Source organism: Rhinolophus sinicus, chromosome 5 (genome assembly GCF_057876585.1).
Source record: "Rhinolophus sinicus isolate RSI-liver-muscle chromosome 5, RSI-T2T, whole genome shotgun sequence".
NCBI classification, from domain to species: domain Eukaryota; kingdom Metazoa; phylum Chordata; class Mammalia; order Chiroptera; family Rhinolophidae; genus Rhinolophus; species Rhinolophus sinicus.
Window position 1 is genome coordinate 70,475,210 of NC_142505.1, and position 18,698 is coordinate 70,493,907.

Genomic DNA, 18,698 nt, shown 5'->3' on the forward strand with positions numbered 1-18,698 from the left:
TAGCTCTTTTAGTGAGACTGTATGGAAGTAAGCTGTCTTAATCATTTTATATCTTCAGTGACTCTTTTTAGCCCTCAACTTTTAAAGATAATATTAATAGATTTAAAGTTTGGGGGTTGATACATATATCCCCTTACCACCTTGATAGTAGTGTGCAGTCATCTGAAGACACTATAAGTTTTGAGTCTCTTGGGTACTTTCGTGGATAAAATTTTATGTCCTAGTGTCAGGGTCAGTCATTCAAACGTGGATGCTTGTACATCTTGGTATGTGTCTTGGGTAAGTTACTGATCCTCTGTTGACTTACAGATAAAATGGGGCTGATCACAATGGGTGAGAGTTACACAGTGTTGACATAAGTCCTCCATGATGTCACGCTCTTTGCATGTATTACTCCTTTTATTCCTCATTACATAGTTGTTATTATTTTTGTCTTTTACAGATGATGGAGCTAAGACCCAGAGCAATTAAATAACGTGAGGACAGTGACATCGTAACTCATTCACATATGAGCTGACCCTCAAGCCTGAGGCTGTACTCTGTCCTTGCAATGCAATGTCACTTTCCATGTAGGGTCATTTTGATATTTAAAAAAAGATAATCATCTAATGTGCTAACTGTAGTGTCTGACTTATACTTAAGTGTTTGTATGCATTATCTCTTACTACGACTTCCTCTCCGCTCTGCCGGCCACATCAGTGGCCCACACAGCCTCTTAGAGACTCCTCCCACTTCCCTTGGCCATCATGAGATGCTCACGCATGAGCTGAGCAGACGCTCCTCAACCCTTCCTTCTTCATGGCGCCACAGCGGTGCTGGTTTCCACGCAGAGCCTAGGGGAAGCGCCCCATCCTCCTCCGAGAACCACTCTCCTCCTCATGCCACTGAAGCATCTGTATTTGTGTCCAGAGCATCATAAAAACCCTCTTCAGTGGCATCATCAGCTTCAACCTTGGGTTCCCTTTCTACATAGGTGCTCAAGTCAGGTATATAGGACCGGGTGGAGGATAGATGCCAGTCCACTGAAGAGGACTGCATACACCCTCTTCCTCCTCTCCTGCCTCTGTTCCCCCAAATTTCTCCTGTCTTCCCATCACACTGTCCCACTTCCAGTCACTCATCTACTCTATTGCCAGCTTTATCAAATCCAATTGAGTTTCTTTTTCTATGGTAGTGAGAACCCCAGAGCAGAACTACAGCAGTTAAAGAAAAAAGAGAACAGCGGGTCTGAGACCTGAAGCAGAGATGAGTCCTGAAAGAGGAGTGGAAGGCTGAGGCCAGATGTGCCACCAGCAGGGGGCTCTGTGAGACTAGTTGGAGGGAGGGACAGGTCTGGTGAGAGGAGAACCTAGCATTAGGTCCCCAGAAAAACACTTGCACCCTAAGTCACCCCCCAGGTGCTCCTTCACGGGTCTGGAGGAGGAGGAGGGCCCGTAGCAGCCTGTCTTGGGCTACAGTCACTCACTGTGGAGTGACAGAGACCAGAGCAGCAATATGACCCTTGCTGCTTAGGGTTGGGGCCTGGTATTTGTTCCCTACAGTAGATGCTGAGCAGCAGGGGATGGCAGCACCTGGGCACTCACAATATGACAGGTGACTCAGGATACACGGCACATTCCACGAGGCCTAACTGCAAGGGGGTGTCCAGCTCTGGGCTCCTGGGGCGGCAGCCTCTGGGTGAGGCTAGTGCTGACCTGGGGCAGTGTCCCCCACTGCTGCCACCTCCGAACGGTCTCCTGCACAAACAGGACACCATGGCTTCTACAGGTGAGACCCTTCCAGAGGCCTTAGGTGTATGATCTGAGATGTTGCATTTTGTATTGTACCCTATTCACCTTGTAAATCAAGGTGTCCACGGACAGGTGACTAGATACGGGAATGTGGACAGGAGTCAGAAGAGGGAAGGTTGGGGACCAGTGGTTGTTCCTCTGTGAGGCCAGTGGGGTCAAAAGAGGTGAGTGCCCCTACTTTTAAAACACAAATTTGAAAAAAAAACCTTCCCCCCCCTCCTCTCCCTTCCTTTTATCCAGTGTCAATGACATTCTCATACGAGTGTATATGCATACACAGAAATGGCACACACAAAAAGTTGGTCACCATTTGTTTTACCAAAATTTTAATAGAATTACTTATTAGAATATATACAGAATATATGTAGAATAATGCATTTCTCTGCATCTTACTTTTCTTAACATATCTGAGAGATGTATGTGAATCAGCCAATAGGGACCTAGCATATTCCTTTTATGACCCTAATCTTGACAGTCACCTTAAGCTAAATCCTAACCCTCAGATCTTAAATCTAAGGCCCTAACCATGAGGCCTTACCCCAACCCTAACAGTGGGGTACTCACCTGAACCCTATTCCCCATGCTAATCCCACAAACCCTAACACTGACACAGGCCCTAATCCATGTCGACATAAACTGCATTGTACTGGGCCCCTCACTACTGGGGAGCACCAGGAAAATTTTGGCACTAACACCCCTGTATGTAGTCTTTTCTTAGTGATTGTCCCCTCGCAATGGATATCCAGGAATGAGATAATTGGGTCTAGAGGTAGATACATTTTAATGCTTTTGGACGTTTCCAAATTGTTTTCCAAAAAAGATGAAAAGCTGTTTCCTTCTGCGACGTGTGAGAAGACCAATTTCTTGCATCACTACCAGAAACAGGATTTATCACCTAGAATTTCTCTCCATTGGAAGTTGACCATTGATCAGGGGAGGCAAGCAGAGGGACAGGATGCCACCACTCATTCTCCCGAAACCCCTCGCAAGATCCAAATCCGCAGAGAAGAAGGAGACTGGGGAAGATAACTCTCAGAGGGTCCCTGTGGGTTGCCCCCCTGGAAAGAGGGCATAAGACCAGGACAAGTTGTTGGCCCATCACAGGACAGAGAGAGGGGTGTCTCCAGGTGCCACCAGGGAGGGGCAGGGCACCGACACCCAATTCTTATTGTGTGCCTGAGACCTCCACGGTGCCACTGGTTGGTGTCCCTAATGGGCCCAACAGGCTCAGGTCAGGGGACGCTGCCCTGAGAACCCTCTTTATATATGCATGGGGAAGCTGAGGCAGGAGGCCTTGGAACCTGGAGCCAGGCTGCATGGGCATGAATGCCGGCTCCACAGACAACCTTTCTGAGAAGTCCGTGGATCCCTTTATTTGAAGCATTCAAGAGGTCTTCTGCTTGGGGCCTGGGGTTGAGGTGGAACTGGCTGGGGAGTTGGGGTGAAGGTTTTGTCTAGTGACAGCACACCCTGGGGGTGAGCTAGCTACATGGGGCTGGGATTCCAGGACACGCCCTGGTGGGATGGTACTCAAGGCTAGTGGGGCCTGTGGCTGCCTGGGGAACAAGGGCTGCCCCTCCTAAGTCCTGCTGGAGTGCTACTCAGTGGGACAGACCGATCTGGAACGGGATGCCCGCTTTCAGGACTCTGGCTGTGGTCTGGGCCTGTCCTGGTCCCTAAAGACAGGCATGTATATGAGGACCCGGCTCACCCCAGGTCTCTTCCCGCCTTCCGCTTTCTCTCTGGACTAACCTCCCAGGAACAAAAGAGCGCAGCTGGCAGGTACCTTATAGGGGCCTCGCTAAGGGGTGAGCATTAATTCTTGTTCCATGGATTCCTGCCCAACTGATTACTGCATTGCCAGGAGGAGGGGAGCCACCCACAGCCAAAAGAAATGCCCGGGCTTCTGCTGTCCCCTGCGACCGCTCCACGCAGGCCCCCAGTCTATGATGGTGGCCCAGAGTTATGAGCCAGAGCCCCTGGGGGCCACCCAAGTCAGGCAGCTCTTGTGCAGGGGCCAGGCCAGGCCCCTGGGGGCTGGATCACAGCAGCAGCCTGCTCCTTGCCCCTCACCCCTCCAAACACCGGGCTTCCTTAGGGATGCTGTCCCTTCTCTAGATGTGGCTGACAGCAGCCATGTTCTCCAGTGTGTTGGATTTGATTTGTTAACATTTTGCTGGATAATTTTGCATCTACATTCATGAAAGATATTGGTCTATAGTTTTCCTTTCTTGTAATGCCTTTGTCGGCTTTTGGTGTTAGAATAATGGATGGCCCCATAGACTGAGTTAGGAAGTATTCCTTCTGCTTCTATTTTCTTGACGAGATTGTAAGAATTATTATTTTCCCCTTAAATATTTGGCAGACTTCATCTGCAAACACATTTGGGCCGTGGGGAGTTATTAGTTATTATTTCAATTTATTTAATAGATACAGACCTATTCAGATTGTCTATTTCTTCCTATATGAATTGAAGTAGATTATATCTTTCAAGGACTTGGGCCACTTCATCTAGGTTATCATATTTGTGAGCAATAGAGTTCATAATACTTCTTGATTATCCTTTAATGTTCATGGGCTCAGTAGTGATGGCCCCTGTTTCATTTCTGATATCAGCAATTTATGTCTTCTCTCTTTTTTTCTTATTTAGCCTGGCTAGAGTTTTATCAAGTTTATTATTCTTTTCAATACATCAATTTAGTTTTTGGTTTTGTTGATTTTCTCTATTTATTTCCTGTTTTCAATTGTAGTGATTTAATCTCTAATCTTTAGTGTTTCTTCTGCTTACTTTAGCTTTTATTTCCTCTTCTTTTTCTAGTTCCCTAAGGTGGAGGCTTATATTTTTGATCTTTCTTCTTTTCTGATGTATGCATTCAATACTATAAATTTCCTTCTAAGCACTGCTTTCACTGCATCTCACACATTTCACAAAATTATGTTCATTTAGTTCAATATTTGTGAATTTCTCTTGAGACTTCTTTGACCCATATGTTATTTAGAAGTATGTTGTTTAATCTCCAAATACTTTGGGATTTTCCAGCTCCTTTTCTGTTGTTTATTTCTAGTTTAATTCCATTGTTGTCTGAGAGCATACTTTGTGTGACTTTTATTTTTTAAATTTTGTTGAGGTGTGTTTTATGGGCCAGAATGTGGTCTATCTTGTTGAATGACACATGTGAGATTGAGAAGAATGTGTATTCTGCTGTTGCTGGATTCAGTAGTCTATAGATGTCAATTAGATCCAGATGACTGATGGTACTGTTCAGTTGAACTATGTCCTTACTGATTTTCTGCCTGCTGGATTCAATAGGAGGGTATTGAAGTTTCCAACTGTAACATGCATTCATCTGTTTCTTATGGTTCTATTGGTTTTTGTCTCATGTATTTTGAGACTCTTGTTAGGCCCAAATACATTAAGGGTTTTTATGTCTTCTTGGATAATTGGCCCCTTTGTCATTATATAATGAACCTCTTTATTCCTGATAATTTTCCTTGCTCTGAAGTTGACTTTGTTTGAAAATAATGTAGCTATTTTGACTTTCATTGATTAGTGCTAGCATGGCTTATCTTTCTCCATCTTTACTTTTAATCTATCTGTGTCTTTATATTTAAAGTGGATTTCTTGTAGACAACATATAGTTGGGTCTTTTTTTATTCACTCTGACAGTTTCTTTTAATTGGTGTATTTAGACCACTGACATTTAAAAACACTTATTGATATAATTGGACTAATATTTACCATATTTGGTACTGTTTTCTATTTGATGCTTTTGTTCTTTGTTTCTTTTTTTGTCTTCCACTATTTTCCTGCCTTCTCTGATTTTAATTAAGCATTCAATATGATTGCATTTTCTCTTAGCATGTCTATCATATGACTTTTTAAAAAAATGGTTTTAGTAGTTGACCTTGAGTTTGCAGTATACATTTATAACTAATCAAAGTCAGCTTTAGAATAACAATATACTGCTTCATGCGTAGTGCAAATACCTTATAACAGAGTATTTCCAATTCCTCCTTTCCATCCCTAATCACATTGTTGTTATTCATTTCACTTATCCATAAGCTATAATCACCAAATACATTGTTGATCTTATTATTTTGAACAAACTCCATCTGTTAGATCAACTAAGAATATGACAAGTAAAAGAGTTTATTCTACCTTTATTTATTCTTTCTCTAACATTCTTCCTTTATGTAGATCCAAGTTTCCAACCTCTATTGTTTTCCATCTCTCTGAAGAATTTCTTTTAAGATTTCTGGCAAGGCAGGTCTACTGCTGACAAATTCTCTCAATTCTCGTTTACCTGAGAAAGGCTTTATTCCTCCTTCACAATTTATTCACCAATTGATGAACATATGGGTTGTTTTCACTTTTTGGCAATTATGGTAAGTATTCATGTACAGGGATTTTTGTAGACATGTGTTTTCATTTCACTTAAATAAATACCCAGGAATATGGTTGCCGGGTTGTATGGCAAGTCTGTGTTTAACTTTGTAAATTGGAAATAAATGAAGAACACTCAAATGAGAAAAGCAAAGAAACTCAAACTCAGGCAAAGGAGTGGGAAAGCTTTAGAGTGGAAAACAGGGAGGCTTCAGGTGTGCCCTGATTAGAGGCTATTGACATAGGGGAGCTGGAGGTGGGATAACTAGCAGTGGGACATCCTCTGTGATTGGTTTGGAAGCATACTTGGCCTTTTCTGGTTGGTCCTAAGTTGGAAAGGGTGGGTGGAAGGGTGTTAAAGAAAAAATATTCGTGACATTTGTTGAAGACAGTGAGGCAGACTTTATTCAAGAGGGGCCATGGCAACAGGCGTAGGGACGAGTGTAATGGGGTCTTGCAGTTGGGGAGGGAGAATGGACTCAACTCTGAGTATAGCACTAGACAGTGGGAATTTACAACCAAGAAGCAGCTAACTGGACACGCACGCAGGAAGGGCCCAGCAGACGGAAGTGACCTCACGGCCCTATGGGGAGTGTCCTCTTGAGGCGGAGGGGTCCGAAGAGGTCAGGCTGGTGAAGCCTACCCTTAACCACGTTTTGAGAAAAGAGCAAAGTGACTGTGGCTCAGGTTGCAAGGCCTCTCCCTCTCACGGCGCCCGCGGTGGGCCACGGAGACTGCAGGGACAAAGCTGGAAGGATCTGGGGACTGCGGTCCTTGTGGCCGACACCGCAGCAGCGGTGCTGGACCCACCGGGTCCTTCAGCCACTCTGTGTGAGTGAGGTCAGTGCGACCCAGGGTCGGAGACGCTGGGATGGGGGTTGCCGGCAAGGCTTAGGGTAGCGATCACGATTGTTATTGGGGGATACAGCTCGGGTCTCATGGAGTGAACTAGAGGGATTAATTACAGAGTGGCGTGACTGGGCAGCGAATTCTGGGGTTGTGGGACACGCCTTAGGCCTGGGCAGGGGCCCCAGTACTACCGTGATCCCCAATTTTCCTTTTTGGGGGGCAGTGTGGGACTGTTCTGGACCATGGTGGTGGTGGTGGAGGCTGCATGGCTCTAGCTCTCTCTTCTTGTGGTGTGTGGGGCTTAAGTGGGAAGTCCCTAGGTTTTCTGCAAGGTGGACACAGTCTAGGTTTAGAAGCAAACATACCCCGGTTGTAGGGAGGGGGCACACCTTGGCCCCGAGATCCCCTGAATTCTTACCGGAAGGGAGGGGTGAGCCCTGGGGTGGGTGGTGGCGGGGGACGACGACTCTGACCTGAAAGTGAGTTGAGGTATATTTGGCAGAGGCTGGCTGGGCCTGGGACAAGCAAGCAAGCATCTCCAGATGGTGGAGAATGGGTGCTGTTTAGGCCATGGATCCTCCATGCCCAGATTTAGAGGCTGGGACATGGTTTGGTTTAGAAGAAACTGCTAAACATTCCCAGGTGGGGATAGATGGTGGTGGTGCAGTAGGTCCATTTGTCACTTGGGTTTTGGGTAGTCAGGGTAAGGTTATCTTTCTACAGGCTCTGATGTCCCAGGATTTGTTTACGGTCATGGATCTTGGCTTAGTTCAAACGTCTTTGGGTTTGGTTGTGTCAATTGATGGTCATTGGCACCAATTCAGTGCCCATAGAAATCCCCAATCTGGGGTGTGGTGAAGAAGGAAACTGTTCAGTGCAAACAGCTCAACTGTGATACAGCACAGCTGAGGAACAGCATGGCTGTGAAACAACTCAATTATGGAACCACACAGGTGTGGAACAGCACTAGCTGTGAGGTGGCCCTGGGGTGAGGTGGCCCTGCTGCGAGGCCCCTCTCTGGCTAGACAACTCTGCTGTGATCCCCTTGGCTCCACTCCACCCTGCCTGGGGGAGCTGTCTTCCAGAACTGCAATCTTCAGTGAAAAGGGTAAGGCTCTCTGAGGCAGAGGGGAGCTGACTTATAGAGAGAGGGAAGTCCCTGCCCCTGGTTCCTGGTTGTTCTGTCCTCATGCAAGTGAGGACTCCAAATTCTTACACATTGATCCATAAAGCACAGTCCTCATGGTCAGAATGGAGCCACTCTGCTTGGTCAGTAAAGATGCTAATGGGAGACACCGCTGCGCGGCTCCAATTGGACAGGGAAAGCCTTAGTCCTATTGGTTGAAATGCAGTTCCAGGAACTCCTTTATAATGGCTGGCTCAGGCGACAGGAACATAATTCAGGCTGGCAGTTCAGTGCAAGCTTCTCCCTGAAGCTTGGCTTGCGTGAGAGGTTCCTGTTTAGAAATGGCTGCTGAGGATCTGCTTTAAAACAAAACAAAACAACAACAAAAAAATTGAGCCCAGTTAGCTACCAGGAGTCCTTTTGGGTAGGTTATCTTTTTTCTCAGGGTCCACAGTTGAAAGTCTGTGTGGCCAGTTTGGTTTGTCTGGTTCTCCTTTGGGCAGGGGCTCTTAGCTGGCTGCTCTCAGGGTTAGGACTATAGGGTGGCAGGTGGTGCCTGGAGAGCTAAGTTGCAGGCTTCTGGGTCCAGGCCTCTTATCAAAGCTCCTGGTGGCTGTTAGCTGACACCTAATTCATTAACTCAGGCATTGGTGGTGTCCAGGCATTGGGATTTTTATTTTTAACTTTATATTATGGGAAAAACTCAAATATTCCCTAAAGTAGAGAAAATGGTACACGGTACCCTCATGAACCCATTGCCCAGATCCCACACTTACCAACTTATGGCCAATCTTGTTGCATCCAAACCCCCAGCCTCACTTGAGGACACCCTTTGAGTATCATTACACCCCTTACAGCCAGGCTGTCTGGTTAAGTGCCTGGCCTTCCACAGCCAGAGTTCAAAGCCCAGGCTAAACCATTTTTCTGGCCAAAATACCTTGAGTTAGATATTTACTCTTACGGTGCTTTGGTTTCTTCATCTGTAAAATGAAGATGGTGAATAGGGTGGCTGTGATGCCTGAGTGAGGCAAAACTTGCACGGTGACAGAACAGCCTGTACTCAGTGAGTATTAACTCGTATTATTAATAGTCAACCTTGAGGTCCTGGAAACACAGAGAGGGTACTTCCACTGTCTGTAGCCCTTCAGGGAAGGCTGTGTTCCAACGCTCAGTCCCAGTTCTCTCCTAGAAGCTGCAAAGGGCTCTTTCCTTCGGGTGTAGGTCTATCTCCACCTGTGGGGACAGAGTCCCAGAGAGCAGTTTCCAAGCTCTCAGCCTCACGTGGAAAGGTGCTGGCTCGGATAGTAGATGGCCATCCGCTGTGACTAGATGGCCATCAGTTGTTAGTGGTTAGCCATTAGCCACTAATATAACTGCTGTAGCTACACTGGCAGGTTGGTTGGTTGGCAGAGAAGCAAATGGCGGATTGCGGATCATGTGGCTCCCGCTTCCTGTATCTCCAACCCAGCCGCCAGCGAGAATATAGTGGTATGACTCCCCCATCCATGGCTCCTTGGGTGTTCCTTTTGGGCCTCACCATATCCTGTGTTCTTGTACAGGGAGTGGGACCAGAGACCCTGCATGACACCACCCCCAAGCTAGGACTTAGAGGCGTCCTACCAGGAGTCTGGAAACCCAGATACAGTCCTGAGGCTCACAATCCTTTCTGTTCCCCAGGCCAGCCTTTCCAGGCTCCTGCCCTCCCAGACAGATGGCTAGTTGGGAGGGAGGACCCTGGCAATCAGTCTCAGGTGTGTGCCACTTACCTTTTGTGGTCCTGCAGTATCCAAACAGCAGGTGGATTGCCTTTGTTATTCCGTGGCTTCTTGTGTACTAGCTGATCCTCCAGAAACAAGGTCATTCCAAGGGCAAGGGCCTTCTCAGGAAATGATGCCCCAACCCTTCTCACATTCTGTCCAGGCGGCTGCATTCCCAGGCTGCCAGCATTGTGAAAGAAAAACTAACAGTGCCTGAGCCAGGCATTGGGCTCGCAATCACTGCCATCTCAGTGAAATCTCAAGTTATGAATCAAAAACTTATTTTGCAGAGAAGGAAGTGGTTTATCTATTAGCAAGATAAAGACACTCTCCCTATATGACAACATAACATGGCTAGGATCAGGTGGAACCAGGATTTGGAGCTAGCTGCGTCCCTTTTTTTTTTTTTTCAAAATGTTAATATAATTTTTTAAAAGGAGCTATATTTTTCAAGTTGCCTTGTGCATTTAATCCTGATAAAAATAAACCGCCTTTTCTGGTCCTCGGTCTTAGCCTCTTTGTGATATTTGACTACTACAGACTTCAACAGAAGGTGGGAACCAGACCACCCAGTATTTTTAATTTTCCCTCCTTAAAACTCAGAAAGGAAGTATTTTTCTCTTTTTACTTACCCTCTTTTGGGGGAGGAGTGGAGTTATTTCATCATTTAAAAATGACTTCTTATGAAAAATGTTCAAATACCCATGAACCTGGCAAGAACAGTATAATGAGCCCTTATGAGCCTCTCGTCCAGCCTCAGTGATGACCAACCTGCTGCTTTTGTTTTCGCCAGCCCCTCAACTGCCTGTTCTCCCACTGGAGTACTTGAACCAAATCCCAGGTATCGGATCGTTTCATGTGCACATGAGCACGCCTCTCCACTAGGTAAGGTCTTTTTTTAAAATGGGGCTGTGGTGCCATTATCACATCCAACAATTCCTCAATATTGTCTAGTCCCTAGTCTGTGTGCCCTTCCCCCAGTCTTTTCAGAATAATAACAGTGCCCACCTCACGGCTGTTATGGGGGAGAGTGATAGCCCTGTGCAGCAGTTGGCGTGCTTGGCGCTCAGGAGAGGCTCAGGAAAGGCTGTGGAGTTAGTGCCATTACTTCCTCAGTGCAGAGCTTTCCAGAGTCTTCTCAGGCCGCGTCACCTCATTTCCTTTGATGCCAGAGCACTTTACTGATGAGAACCCTGGGTCAGGAGGCTGCCCTTTGAAGGTTGGTGACCTCATCTGGCTCCTCTCAGGTGCGTGACACAGTGCCTGGGGCCTGGCTGGATGGAGTGGGTGACTGTGATTGCCATAAAGTGGGGGCTAGGCTGGTGGCTTCGCTGATGTATCCTCAGCATCCGGTCAGAGCCAGACATCCTGAAGATGCTCAGTGAAAATCATGATTTACTGAGCTGATACAAATCCCAAGGTAGATATGACCACTTAGTCAGTGTCAAATATAGAATTCTGTTGCGTCCTGCATGACAAGAGCAGTGGGAAGCAAGAAGGGCGGCAGGGTTAAGAAAGACAGTAGCCAAGAGTAGAGTGCAAGCGGGGCCAAGGGACTCAAGCCTCGAGGCCTGAATGGGAATGGCGCCAACCAGAGCTTTTATTAGTTAACAATTGAGGAGATAAAGCTTGTTAATCTCAAGATCTGTGAGATTGTGCTGCAGCATGTACTGTGCCTTCACACACACATAACCCCAGGGAATGAAAGGGGAGGGGCCAATATTATTCCATCAGGTCTCAGTCTACTGAGACATCCCCTCAAGGGCGCTTTATCAATAACTTTCCATGGAGTCTCAGTTTGCCAAGGCACTCCCTTGTGAAATCCTGGGAAAGGCACGGGAACAAACGGTTCTGCAGCTGTAAGGCAACAGAATTCCTTATGTATATCGCTGCCAAACATCAGATAGATCAGATAGAAGGAGAGTGTTTTGTAAAACAAGACCAGAGATCTGAGACCTTTCTGGGTAGAGCTTATTTATTTCCACACATTTGGAGCCCAAAGAACTCTGTGTGGCCTGGGGCAGGGCAGTTGTCTGGGACTCACTGAAAACTGGGTCTGACATGGTGGTGGCAGAGGTCAGGTATTTAAGAAAGCTTCTCACCTGCTAGTGAAGGTAAGGTGAGAACAGGTCCAGGTTAGCTTAAGTGGAGAGCACTGTGATAGATGCATCTCCTGTAGCTGTCACGTCATGGTCCTAGTAGTCACATCTTCGTTCTAGCTGTCACATCGTGGTTCTCTGCATGTGCCAAGCAAGCCGACAATTTCAGACTGTTTCACATTCCACAGCATGAGGATCTGGAGCCCACTGAGAAGGAGCTGTCTGACATAGGCAAAATGAGGCAATGAGACAAGACTGTTGGCCAAAAAGCTGAGAGTGACCAGTCCTATCTCTTTATTGCACTTTAGCCCACTCTAGTTTGATGCTGCCAGTGTATGAAACCTTCAAATGTCTCACTCTCTCCTTCACTCCACTCCCCACACTCTTACAACGAAGCCAAACTATTTCCCTGGAATTTTCCCTGATGGAAGGGGTATGACAGTAAACCCTGGAATCTTTACGTCACTTTATTGATTTATCTTAACTTTCAAATCACTTCAGTTCCTGTCTACTGTGGAATGGAGGCCGACAATAAGCTGACTCAACATGAGCTGAATGCGAGGGCTGTTTGGAACTCCTAAGAAGCAGAATATTGTTTGTAGGGAGAGTGTGACTTCTGAGAGAGAGAAAGAGAGAAATTTATAAATTTTATAGAGGCTTTGTTATATGAACACAAATACTTGAATAGATTAATTTGCAATGAGGCATAAGTTGGTAGATTGAAAAAAGAACAAAAGTGAAGTGAATTTACACAAGTGACCCTAGAAGGTGGAAACTGTAAACAGACAAGATGTGAATGGGAAAAAAAGGGAAAGATGAACTGAAGGGAAAAAAAAGAATCTAGGAAAAGTCAGGGTCATTGCTTCAGTTTGGGAAGAAAGGTATTGGAACCACATGTTTGTACCATGTAATTGGGTGGAGAGCCGCCAGCACGTGGATTGGAGCCGGGAGTCCACCACTTTGGGCCCCAATTAAAGGGAGCAGTATAGTAAGGACAGGTAAGTCAGACTGTTTCAGGTGAGGTCTCACCCAAGACTTTGATAAATCCCCAGGTATGGGGCCATGGGACTCTGTTCTGCGGTTTCAGAAACACAGCTTTCTTGATTTACCCATAAATAAGGAGTCTGAGGACTCCATTCAACCAAAACCCTCAAGAGACTGTATAAATGAGAATCCCACTACCTTACAATTCACCCATTTGACAGTAGAGGGCAGCCCTGCCCACTGAAAACCAAATTTCGAGGAGAAACTTGTGCCCTGACCAAAAATCAAGACAGTTTATCTGGGCAGTGGGGTTTAGGATGAATTTTTTCCCTCCCTCCCTCCCTCCCTCCCTCCCTCCCTCCCTCCCTCCCTCCCTCCCTCCCTCCCTCCCTCCCTCCCTCCCTCCCTCCCTCCCTCCCTTTGCTGCTTTCCTTTCCTTCCTTCTTTCCTGCTTTCCTTCTTTCTTTCTTTCCCCTTCTTGGTGGTAAGTTTTCACTGAACGTGTGGCTGCCACTCTATTTCCCAGTCTGCCCTGCATGTAGAACAAGATCGAGTTCTGGTAAGCGGGAGGTGAGAGAAGGCGATATGCACAAATTCTTGGTTTCATTCTAAAAAGAAAGAGGCTTGCCCTTCCCTTCTCTTCTCCTCCTTCCTTACTGCAGCCAGGGCACCATCTTCAACTGTGAGCTGGGAGCCATGTGTTGAGGATGGTAGAAAAACAAAATAGAAGACTGAGTCCCTGTTGGGTGTGGGTGTGCTGTAGCAGCCCCCAAATACCACCCACTAGGACTTTTGAGTGAATGAGAAATAAACCATCTTATTTTGGCCACAATCATGTTAGGTCTCTCTGTTCCAGTTGCCAGACTGATACCCTATCAGATAAAGGTCCTCTGTTTTTAATATTGTGGTGTACAGCATGAAAACCAATGGTTGTTGGTGCCAATTCAACACCAACAGAAATTCCCATTTAGGGGTATAGTCAGGAGGGAAATTGGTACAGCACAGCTGCAAAACAGCAGGGCTGTGAGACAGCTCAATATTGTTACAGCTCAGTTATGATACAGCATGGCTGTGAGGCCACCCTGTGCGTGAGGCCCTTTTCCACAGCCCTGCTCTGCTCCATTTTGTTTGGCTCCACTCCAGTTGGCCAAGACTCGGTCCACTGAGAAATCTCTGATGTTTTAGCTCCAGCTGGGGAACTGCAGTCTGCAGTCTTTGGTGGTAAAGGGAAAGTGCCCTCTCAGAGAAGTCCCTGCCCCTGTCCCTGATTGATCTACCCTCATGCAAATGAGGACTCCAAATCCTTGCAGTTTGATTGGTCCAAAGTGCACTGTCCTGATTAGCTGGAGTGGAGCCACTCTGACTGGTCAATGAAGATGCTAAAGGGAGGATACAGCTGTGATTGGATTGGGAAAGTCTCAGTCTTATTGGTTAAAATTTGATTCCAGGAACTCCTTTATAAGGGTTGGCTCAGTCGGCAGGAGCCCAGTGCAGGTAGTTTAGTGAAAGCAGCAGGCAGTTCAGTGCAGGCTTCTCCCTGAATCATGGCTTGTGTGACAGGTCCCTGTTTAGAAATGGCTGCTAGGCTCTCTTTCTAAATTTGAGTTCAGTTAGCCACCAGGAGCCATTCTCAACAGGTACATTCATTCTTGAGGTCAACAATCGCATCTCCTGGGAAAGGACACGTATAATCTTGGGTACATGGCTTAAGCAATGGTCAAAAGAAAGTAACTCTCTTGTTTTCCCTTTGAAACAAAGAGCAATAGGAATAATAACTCTGGATGAGGCACCCTGACCTGTCCTGGAGGGTCTCCCACAACACTGGAACCATTAGGCAAAAGGTCCAGGAAAGATGTGGGGTATATACTCCTGAAAATATTTAAGAAGGAAAAATAATCTGCTCCTTTGTCAATCAGCATTTCTGGGGCTGTGCGGCCTTTAAGGGTTTCCGTTGTCATGTGTAACTCTGAGAAAGCCTAGTTCTTCTCAGCACAGTGGGATGTGCATCTCACACCATCCACGAGGGTTAGAGCCCAGGAGGCTGAAACTCTGCTCCTCTCCAGGTCCAGGCTCCTCAAAACCGCCCCATCATCCTCCAAAATCTCCAAATCGTCCCTTCCATTATCACAGGTCATCCTTCAGGCCCAGTATGCGGCAGAGGTGCCCATGGTTTCTTACACAATCACTGCTTTCTTCCTTACTAATTTGATTCCACTAAACAATTACTTTTTCCAACCTCTCTGAAGATCTGTGTGTCATGTGACCCCATTCTGGCTAAGGAGCTGTGATCAGGCAGTTTGTGGGCTTCCAAGAAAGGAGCTCTGGTAAGCAGCATCCACCTTTTACGCTTTCTTTTTCTTTCTTCCTGCCTAAAATGTGGGCATCATGACCAGAGCTCCCACAGCCAAGGAGTGACATCTAGGATGAAAGCCTCATGCTGAGGAGGCTGAGACAGAAGGAAAGCATCTGAGGCCTTGGTGACAGCAGGAACCACCGTGCCAGCCCCATAGCACCTAGCTCTCATGCGTAGGTACTGTGATTTGGGATTTCTTCTGTATACACCTGACTCTAATCCGACACATTGTCTTATCACTTTAGTTATAAAGAGCCATATTTCAGGTAAGCCAAGGGAGGCAGTGGGGAAGAGGAATCGCCTTTGGACTTCCCAGCCCCTTTCTCTCAACATCTATGTCTGCACATGTTTTGCTCCCTCCAGACACATGCGGAGAGGAGCAGAAGGTGGATCAAAGGTGAAACTAGGAAAAGGACAGCACCGGACAGATTTCTCTAGACTTGAACTGCCGCTTTCACACATATTGGTTCATCTTCACAACCTCTCCAGAGGGAGGCATTATTGTCCCCGTCTCACAGGAAGAGGCTGACCAGACAAATGGCTGGTCCAGAGTCAGATGTGCAGTCCAGCTCAGGTCCACCACACCATAGGACCTTTCGCCACTGGTCCTGGTCTCTGTGACTCGGGACAGGAGATGTGTCCCTCACCAGCAAGGACCCTGACCTCTGTTCCAAGTATAAACTCTCTGTGACTTGCCCAGGTTAGGCTTGGTGGGAGAAGAGATGGATTTTTAAGGGCTCCGCTGGAGGCAAACCACTGACCTCTATGGAAATCCCATCAGGAAGCCTGGAATCCTGTGTGTTCAAGATATTTAAGAAAGAGAATAAATGATTAAAATTATGATAAGGGTGAATATTTGATATGGTTATAAAACAATATTCTATAGTGTATATATAAATGTTTAACTTAAGTAATGCTTAATAAATATTTATGTAACTTTGTAGGTTTTATTAATAAAGAAATGTTTTGTCTATTTATTTATATACATAAGAAGCCTGGTAGGTGTGAACAGAGATGAATGTAGAAGTGTAAATGTCTTTATTGTTACATTATCTGCTTTCTGATTTTCTAAAATGAACATGTATTGGTTTTGTAATAAGAAAAAAAGTAAATTATACCTTTCATTTGTATAAATAAATAAATAGATAGATAGATAGATAGATGATAGATAGATAGATAGATAGATAAATAAATAAATAAATAAATGGAGCCACTTTAAAATGGAGCGGGACCTGCCATCCCTCAGGAACTGCCTTGCCTGCCTGATGTCTGAAACCTTTGGAATGTTAAAACAGGTGAAAACAACCTTTGGATTGAGCCTAAAGCAACACTGTGTTCCAAAAAACTGTTTGTAAAGATAACAAGAAAGCAGTTATTATGACTACCAGATTGATGACACCAGACTGAAAATTAAAAACATAATTTAGAATTAACATCATTATGTTGTTACCTGCATCAATAGAAATGCCCTCCTTCTATTGATGGAATTGTTCTCCTTCTCTTTCTCATAGATACCCATTGCCTTTGTCTCCTAATCAGAACACTATTTGGGTTTCTTCCTGAATCAGTGCCTCCAGAATAGCTATTCTTATTAATCTTAAATATATTTATTGCCTCTCTCTTTGAAAGGCCTTTATTTTTAGATTATATCTGGTAACTATGAAGAGAGCTAAAGTGGCATCTCTTTCATGGTCCAGCATCCCCTGGAACCAGGTATGTACCTACAGAGCCTCTTTCGGCTAACTGCTCTCATATACTACCATCTCCCTGACTGTGAAGCCCTCTTAGGGACCTCCTTCCTTGTTTGGTAAAGGTCAGATACCTTTATTTGAGATCAGGAGGGGATTTTCCTTTAAGGTAGGGTTTTGTTCCCCTTGGGGAGTGAGGGGTGATTGCTCCAAGTGCTGGCATGCAGTGTGATGCCTCAGGAGTGAAAGGGTGCCATTTCCCAATGGTTAATTACTCATTTAATTGTGTTCCTTTGTTTCTTTTTCTTGTCTGTTATGTTGTTTGTCATAATAAAAACATTTCATAAAAGGAGAGGAATCCAAACCTCTCTGGGACAATGGAACACATTCTTTGGTTAATAAGTAGAAGTTGCTAAAAGACAAAATAACTTCTAAATGAATCCTAAAATAAACTTTGGCCATCTGAGTAGGTACTTTAAAATTTCTTACTTTGTTCTGCCTAAAACCTGACAAGCTATTTCAAAAGATTTAGTAACTGTATGATCTGAAATTTGGCAAAATTAGAAGTCTAGTAGGATTTTAAGTCCTCTCAGTAACCTTCGAGGTCTTACAGGTAACCAGAAATGTAAACACAGCTCACAACTGCCTTCGACTAAACAAACCAAAGGAAAAAAGTGGAAAAATAAAGCTTTTTTAAAGGCACAAGCAGCTGAAAAGTCTCCCTTGCCTAAGCAACCAATCCCCAATCTCCTTAAAAATTATTTATCAAAGACAAATAAAAATCTTAAAGCCTTAGCCATCTGAAGGGATAAACTATTCCAACTGTTATAAATTAATAGGTTTTACCTTATTGTAACTATCTCATGGCTAAAACAATTCTTTTTTTTTTTTTTTATGAAATTACCAAGTCTCTGGTTGTGTCTGTCTGTATATGTGTATGTGTGTGTGTGTATATATATATATGTTTACCTCTGGAGGAAATTATTATAAGAGCTCTGTTTAAAGGGCTTAAATTAAGTGCTTATAAAAATTAACAAATATAAGATAAACTAACCCAAATGCTTTTCAGGATCACATGATCTAGGAAATTATTTAATAGTAAAGCTAATTTAAGTTTGTATACTTAATTAAAACAGATATGTCTTTAAAGTTAGCAATATTTAATATAATATTTTTATTTTATCTTGGTTTACAAAAAATAAGTTCATGTTATCTGTTACAGGATTTGTCAACAGGAAAATAGCTTAGGATAATAATTAACTGTCTAAAGTCTCATAAAATTTTCATGAATAATCTAAGTAAAATTATTGAGAATTAATAAATTAAGTAGATGTAAGTAAAATAAAAGGTTTTTTGATAAAACTTTTCAGCAATAATTGTTTTATGGTATAGGTACTTAAAAATAGTTTCCCAAAGTATTTTGGTAACTTGAAACCTTAGAGTTTTAATAAGTTATATTAAAAATGATTGAATATCTAAATCATTTCCAAATAAGATGAAATACTGAAACATTAATTGCTAAATTAATGTAAGTTTACCTACTTTTGGCTTCTTCATACAGAAAAAATTAAAGGTATTTGGGTCTGTTAATAAAAATGTCTTATGCTATGTTAAGAAAATGTATGTTTTTAAAAATTATAAAATATATTTGTCAAAGAACTTACATTT

General features: G+C 44.5%; 1 protein-coding gene across 12 annotated transcripts in view; it reads right to left on the reverse strand.

The window, feature by feature from the left end:
• Positions 1 to 5,882: 5,882 nt before the first annotated feature.
• MGAT1 (alpha-1,3-mannosyl-glycoprotein 2-beta-N-acetylglucosaminyltransferase) overlaps positions 5,883 to 18,698 on the reverse strand; it is a 33,204-nt gene continuing 20,388 nt past the window's right edge. The window contains exons 3-6 of one of the 12 annotated variants that reach the window (XR_016021324.1): positions 12,009 to 12,227; positions 10,915 to 11,374; positions 10,539 to 10,616; positions 8,519 to 10,086 (exon numbers count right to left, since the gene is read on the reverse strand). The gene's annotated coding sequence lies outside the window, so the exon portion shown is untranslated. The other 11 variants (XR_016021323.1, XR_016021318.1, XR_016021321.1 and 8 more) reach the window with 11 other exon arrangements.